The sequence below is a fragment of the Rana temporaria genome, chromosome 12, assembly GCF_905171775.1.
Source record: "Rana temporaria chromosome 12, aRanTem1.1, whole genome shotgun sequence".
Lineage (NCBI taxonomy): Eukaryota > Metazoa > Chordata > Amphibia > Anura > Ranidae > Rana > Rana temporaria.
The window spans coordinates 103,527,761-103,535,318 of record NC_053500.1 but is presented as its reverse complement, the minus strand read 5'-3'; the positions used below and the strand labels follow the sequence as shown (position 1 = coordinate 103,535,318).

General features: G+C 33.6%; 1 long non-coding RNA gene across 1 annotated transcript; it reads right to left on the bottom strand.

Moving 5' to 3' along the window:
- Positions 1–365: 365 nt before the first annotated feature.
- LOC120918446 lies at positions 366–7,237 on the bottom strand. The gene is made up of 2 exons (XR_005744378.1): positions 6,025–7,237; positions 366–2,146 (listed from the first exon to the last, which is right to left on the bottom strand). It is a non-coding gene; the product is annotated as an uncharacterized LOC120918446 (long non-coding RNA).
- Between the last annotated feature and the right edge of the window lie 321 nt (positions 7,238–7,558).

Sequence of the window (7,558 nt, the reverse complement as noted above, 5' to 3'; positions counted from 1 at the left end):
TTTAATCTCTTATCTGCAGTTTTTTTCTTTTCATCTGTGTCATCCACTATAACCAGCGTGCACGATCCAGTCCAGGGTTTCGTGGCTGTTTCCCGGTCTGCTTTGGCATCTGCTCATGCACCATGTCTCGTGTGGCAGCCATCTTTGTTATCACATGTTCAGGTTGCACATGAGTGAGTCACGAGGGCTGCTCGGAGGCCAACATAGGTTCAAAATATGGCACCATTTGGCTTCCCGTTTTGCAATGGAAACATCGTTTTTCCCTTGCTTATGCCGCAGGTGACTTAGTGTAAGAATGTAAAATTAATAACTAATATTCTTATAGCTTCAAGGGCGTATCTGAATGAAGATCATTCATAGTCAGGTTGATTTGAAAATAACGTGTGAGTTTATTGTCACACAGGTGGCATCACAAACACAATGAAAAATAGTATAAAGTTCAGTTTAGCGTAGATGAAAATATCTGGAATTGGATCGATAGTATTGTAGCAAGCTTATGAAAGCATGTGAGCTGCCTTCAAGCCATTTTGTCTCAGAGATTTTCCAAAGTGAAGCAGGAAATTACGTTCTTAGACTTCTGGCTTCAGCTGTTCTCCTTGTCAATATGTCAGTATGTCAGTGTTGTCTTTCAAAGAGGGTGTGAATGAGTGTGTCTTAGTTTAAGTGTGTATCAGTGTGTCATGTAAGTGTGTGGTGCAAATGTGTCCAGCCTTCTTTAAAGCAAAGCTTAAATATATGTTACAAGTGAACGTCATGACCTCATACGGCCCAGGCTTAGACCCTTGTATGGCAAATATTAATATCTGCTAGGTTCAGCAATATGAAGATCTTAGCACAGAGTCGTATGGAGTTTGATTGACAGGCACACATGTGACACTCTATACTTAGAATATACTGAGTGGTGTGCAGATGATGCAATGTCATAAAACCTATATTATCAGCTATAAAGCTATAACTTCATTAAGTAACTATATACCAATACATACTAGTATAAATACGATTTTTACTAAACTAGCTTAACAATAGATATGAACTAGTATATTATTGATATCACTACATAAATACAGATCTATTCTGAATCTATTCTTGTCAACCTACACCAGGATTCCTTATATGTCATTCTCAAATTGGCTATCCGTAATGCTCAGTTTTGGATAGAAGAATTATGTCATATCAATTGATCAAGGTCATTCATTCATACCTAATTATTATGATTAATCATAAATCAAAATATGTTTTGCAAGCTTGCCATGAATTGCCGAATTATGAATTTGGAATAATATTCTAACAATCCCCCCTGAATTATGATTAATCATACTAAATCATTTAATACACACATACATACATTCATATCTCATTTTCTCCACCTTGTATCAAACGATTGGACACGATATTCCTCAGAACTGAAGCAACTAGAAATTTTCCTTTTCCTAAATGCTTTACTCTTTACTTTTAACTCTTCTTAGATCTATCTAATCAAAATCTTACCAGAAATAATGGTATAGATTTTAAAAATGTATAACATAATGATGACTAATATCAATAATTATTAATATTAATAATAATAATAATAATAATAATAATGAAAATTATTATTATTAAAATAAGTAAATAATGCAATAATATATTTCCATATATGTGCTCAAATAATATTTTAGCTCTTTGGAAATATACTTTATACTCTAAAACTTTCATAACTTTCCATAGTTCTATTAATGATATCTTTCTTAAGTTATGAACAAAAAATGTTCTATTAACTAGAATGAGTGTGCTAACATTCAATATGTGAATAAATAAAAATAAATAAAAATAATAATCCTAACTTCATGTGAACATTAATATCATAATAATTGGATAATCAAAAAATGTATATGTGGACAAATGTTTCAGTCCTAAATTGTTTATCTATAATAGATAGATAATGTTCCTTCCGATTAATGTTTCTTCATGAAATGTCTTTAAAATGTCTTCTTCAAGTTCCGTTAGAAAAACCTTGATGAATAAGATAAAATAGTTCATAAATATGAAATATAAATCTTTTGTCAAATATTCTTCCAAAAAGGATCTCTTCTTTAACTTTGAATTTCTCTTTGCTCTTTATAGAAGCTTGTTATCCTCCATATTTGTTTGATTTTAGATGCCATATCTGTAAAAGAGAGGCAGTATCATTACTCAGGAATAAAATATTTATATTAATTCTTATACATTTTCCTTTTTTTTCAACAAATATTAAAACATTATGAGACAATAACTTTGTGAATTTGTTAAAACTATATGTGAAATACTATCTCATATTTTCCTTCAAAGAGATATTCTGTGTGACTATGTACTTCTATGTACTGTCCTTATCCTGTCTAAAAATGACCTAAATTATAAAATATATGTACTGTGAAGTTTAGATATGTCAGGACGCAATATTTCATTTTTCGGTCATGATACAAATTCTATTTCTAACGAACAAAGTTAGATTTCATATCACCCCAGAGATGACAATGGACTATGCCTTTGTTCTCACCTCTAAACGATTAGAAATATGCGTAACTGTATTCTGTGTTGGAGTTCTTACTTTAGTGTCAGAGTGTTCTGCAAGTACTTCAATGCATTTCTCAGCTCTTACGCTGGAAATCTGAGATAAAGACTTCTCAGCTACAGCTGTATAAACATGTGCTGGTGTAAATTTCTGTAGATGTCTTTCGTTCCCATCTATCTGAATGTGTATTTGTAATAAAGCTCTGAACCATAAAGGATATATTTTCTTAATTTTACTAAAATTACCTTCCTCAAAAATACCTTTTAATGAACAGTCAGGTGTCCGTACAATGGTTTTGTTTGATTTTACTATGCTCTCTGTAACTTTAATTGCATAGTAAACACTTAGAAGTTGCTTCACACCTGGCTCAAAAGTTTTTTCCAAAAATGATAAAACTCTGGAGAAATAGGCAATTATTTTCTCCTTACCTTCCTGTAACTGAAACAATGTTACTGAGATGGCATTCTCAGATACATGAGTTTTCAAAACAAACGATGTTTCAGGACAAACCTCTATTGTACTTAATGCTGGAGCATTCTGCAAATCTTTTTTCAACACTTCAAAAGCATTTTTCTCATTTGGACCCCACTGGTCAACTATATTACCTTTATTCCTTAAAAGATTATATAGTGGATTAACTTTTTCTGCGAAACAATGTCCAAACTCTTTGCAATAATTTATTTTATGCAAAAATGTATGCAATGCCTTGTAAGTTGTTGGAGTTGGGATAACAGTAATATCCCTAACTGTTTCTTGCAACAATTGTCTCTTTCCTTGACTAATTTGCATGTGAAGGAATTTCACTTGACTTTTCATCAGCTGAACTTTTGTTGTGTTTAATTTTAAACCTTCAGCTTGTAACATCATAAACAATTCAGACAAAAGAGCCATATGTTCATCGATATTCTGAGTACTCAGCAAAATCGTATCCACGTGCTGACAAATGCAATCTGGCCTAGAAAATTTAGAAAGTATTGTTGCTATAGTTTCATGAACTATACCATCACCAATACCTAGATCAGGTATTAATCGAGTGAACGTATAAGTCTCTTTTCTGAATGTGAACGCAAGTTTGTATTGACAACTTTTAGTTAAAGGAATGGAAAAATGGCTACCAGCGATTTCTAGTACAGAAAACACTTTGTTCTCAACATTCAAATGTAATTTTATGTTAGATTTATCAGGAAGAACTGGGCTATTTGTGATTTGTTTATCCAATGTTCTTACGTCAACTGATAAAGAATATGAATTATCAATATTTTTGATAGGCCAAATACAGTTATTTACCACTGATTTAGCTTTCTTTACAATTCCAAGTTGTACAAATTCTTGAATAATATCAGAAAGTGGACCAATTGATTCTGGTGGTAACTCACTCTGATCAAGAGGTTCTGGATCCTTTCCTTCAATATTTAATTCGGCACTTTTCAAAGTTCCAAAGTCATTTTTGAACTTTGACCACAAACTTGGAAAAGATTGTACCACTTCCTTTAAAGCACAATTTTCATCAATATCAGGCCACTTTTGTTCTGTAGACATATTGGTAACGGAACCAACATTACGGTATACAGAGGGATCAATCAGCACTGATTTGGGCCTAGATGGATCTTTCCAAATACTTCTATTAGCCAAATCAATCACCCACTTTTGTTTATTGATTACATCAATGCCAAGTATATTCTCTGCTTCGTGACAGACCCAAATGTTAATATTAGTTTTCACTAATCCAGGTACTTCAAATGTTACATTGGATACCTGTCTAGCAGTGGAATTACCTGTATTATTAAAACCCACTATATTACACATAGGAGAATTTGGTTTCACAGGTATGTTTTCTTTGATAAGCGTAATCTCAGATCCACTGTCTAAGAGACAATTAATATGTTTACCATTTATCAAACATTGTAAATATGGTCTCCCATTCTCGTCCAAAATAATTGGTGCTACATATTGTAATGGCAGAGAAATTGAATCCGGGTGTGATTCTATTTTTGGCAATGGCAATAAACCTTCTTTTTCAGTGACAGCTCCTTTTGCCATATTGTCTGAACTACTGTGAACAGTCAAATTACTGATCTGTTTGACTTCAGTGTCATAAGGCAATTCAGTCAAAATGTTATCTTGACATGAAAAATCAGGTTGCACAAAAGCTGATTTTTCATACTCCATATCTTTAGTTCTTATTTGTAAGTCACTCTTAAACTTAAAGCAATGTTTTTTCATATGGCCAAATCCATGACAGTAAAAACACATCATGGGGTCGTCTCCTTGACTCACTTGACTGCACCTGTCCTTGTCATTCCTGCTAAGACCTGTCGTTTCTGACACGTCTGTAGCCTGACTATTTTTGTCACATTGAATAATAGAAACCTCATGTGCGAGACTGCTTTGATTCAATTGTCTCCTAATTTTGTCAATGAAACTTACTATAGCATTTAAATTTTGACGTTCCTGTACTATAGCCACTGAAGTTGGGTCAAGGTATTTAAATTTTTTTATGAAAGTCATTTTTAAACCTGGGTCAGTTTCATCATCTACTCCAAATATCATTTCATAAACCTTGCAAAATCTTGTTTTAAACCAAAATGGATCTTCTTCTGCAGTAGTCTGTAATAGGTCTAGCATTTCTATGGTGGGTTTTTGTTCACCGGTCATACATAGCAATAATAGTCGCAATCTATCTGTGGCGTCATTTTGACCTTCATCATCACTAACAAGTGAATGGATTCGTTTAGCAAAATTAACAGGAATCCACAACTGAAAAATGTAATTGCGTTGATCGTTTGAAAGATTAAAACGATCTGCAAACATTTCAAATAAATCCCAATTAGAAAATACAGTAGCCTCAACGTCATAAATAGGAAAGTCTTTTAGAACCTTCATCAGCTGATCATGAATTTGCAATTTAAGTTTTGCAGTCCTACATAATAAGTTTTTATGCTTCATTTCCATTTCATCAGTAGCATCAACATTCTCTATTTCCGAACTTTCCGGAAAATAAGATTGTAGCTTTGACTTGGTTTCAACCTTTTTGTCATCTGTATTTATTACAGCAATCTGTTTACTGTCATTTTGCAACTCTGGCAAAATAATTTTTTTAGATTTCTCTATTTGTTCCTCAAGATTCTCTATGTAATTACACAAAATCTCACAGTTTCGAACAACTGAGAGCATCCTGGGACACATTTTTATGTATTCCTGTGTTCTGTACATTATTTGTCTCTGTCTGGTTTAGTGTACACACATTTTTGGCAGGTAAAATATTAATAATCATCTTATTAAATATTCTTACCAATTTCAATACATTACTTATTTTCTTACGTAATTTATTCACAGTAAACCTGGATTTGTCTATCTGGACATTGGAATTTAAGCATTCTTGGTACATATACAACCACAAGTGACTGTCATTTGGATAAAAACACACATCTTTAAATTCTAGCTTACTATCTCTAGCTATTTCATCTATAAAATTCATAATTTTTTTTACTCACCGTTATTAGAAGGATTTCTCGTCATCAACCGTCTGTTACTGGACTGTTGTCCACATCTGACGTGACACAAACGCCTCTTGCTTGATAGGTTCTGAACCGTCTTTTTTCTCGAGACTTGAATATTCGCAAAAACTGCGCCAATCTCTCCCCCCCTCATCAAGGGTCGAGATTTCCGTAAAAATAGAGATAAGACAGTACTTTCTTTGGCTCGCCACTGTAAGAATGTAAAATTAATAACTAATATTCTTATAGCTTCAAGGGCGTATCTGAATGAAGATCATTCATAGTCAGGTTGATTTGAAAATAACGTGTGAGTTTATTGTCACACAGGTGGCATCACAAACACAATGAAAAATAGTATAAAGTTCAGTTTAGCGTAGATGAAAATATCTGGAATTGGATCGATAGTATTGTAGCAAGCTTATGAAAGCATGTGAGCTGCCTTCAAGCCATTTTGTCTCAGAGATTTTCCAAAGTGAAGCAGGAAATGACGTTCTTAGACTTCTGGCTTCAGCTGTTCTCCTTGTCAATATGTCAGTATGTCAGTGTTGTCTTTCAAAGAGGGTGTGAATGAGTGTGTCTTAGTTTAAGTGTGTATCAGTGTGTCATGTAAGTGTGTGGTGCAAATGTGTCCAGCCTTCTTTAAAGCAAAGCTTAAATATATGTTACAAGTGAACGTCATGACCTCATACGGCCCAGGCTTAGACCCTTGTATGGCAAATATTAATATCTGCTAGGTTCAGCAATATGAAGATCTTAGCACAGAGTCGTATGGAGTTTGATTGACAGGCACACATGTGACACTCTATACTTAGAATATACTGAGTGGTGTGCAGATGATGCAATGTCATAAAACCTATATTATCAGCTATAAAGCTATAACTTCATTAAGTAACTATATACCAATACATACTAGTATAAATACGATTTTTACTAAACTAGCTTAACAATAGATATGAACTAGTATATTATTGATATCACTACGTAAATACAGATCTATTCTGAATCTATTCTTGTCAACCTACACCAGGATTCCTTATATGTCATTCTCAAATTGGCTATCCGTAATGCTCAGTTTTGGATAGAAGAATTATGTCATATCAATTGATCAAGGTCATTCATTCATACCTAATTATTATGATTAATCATAAATCAAAATATGTTTTGCAAGCTTGCCATGAATTGCCGAATTATGAATTTGGAATAATATTCTAACACTTAGTGGGGTAGGTGATTTGGGCACATGTCTATGATCTGGGCACCATGCTGTCTGCTTCTTTCTCTGAGTCTCTTCCATTTTACTTTCTGTGCACCGTTGACATCCTTGCTCTTTACAGAGATCTTGGTGATTCATGTCGAGAATCAGGGAGGCTGGTAAATCACTTATTGTAGGTCTTTGTGGCAAGTGCAATAGAGTTGGGACACAGAATCTTGAGGTCACCATCACCCATGAATTGCCAAAAGAGCAGGTTATTAGTGCTTTTGGTGAGCTCAAGTGCAGATTTTGTGGCTGAATTAGCATTTGGAGCGTACT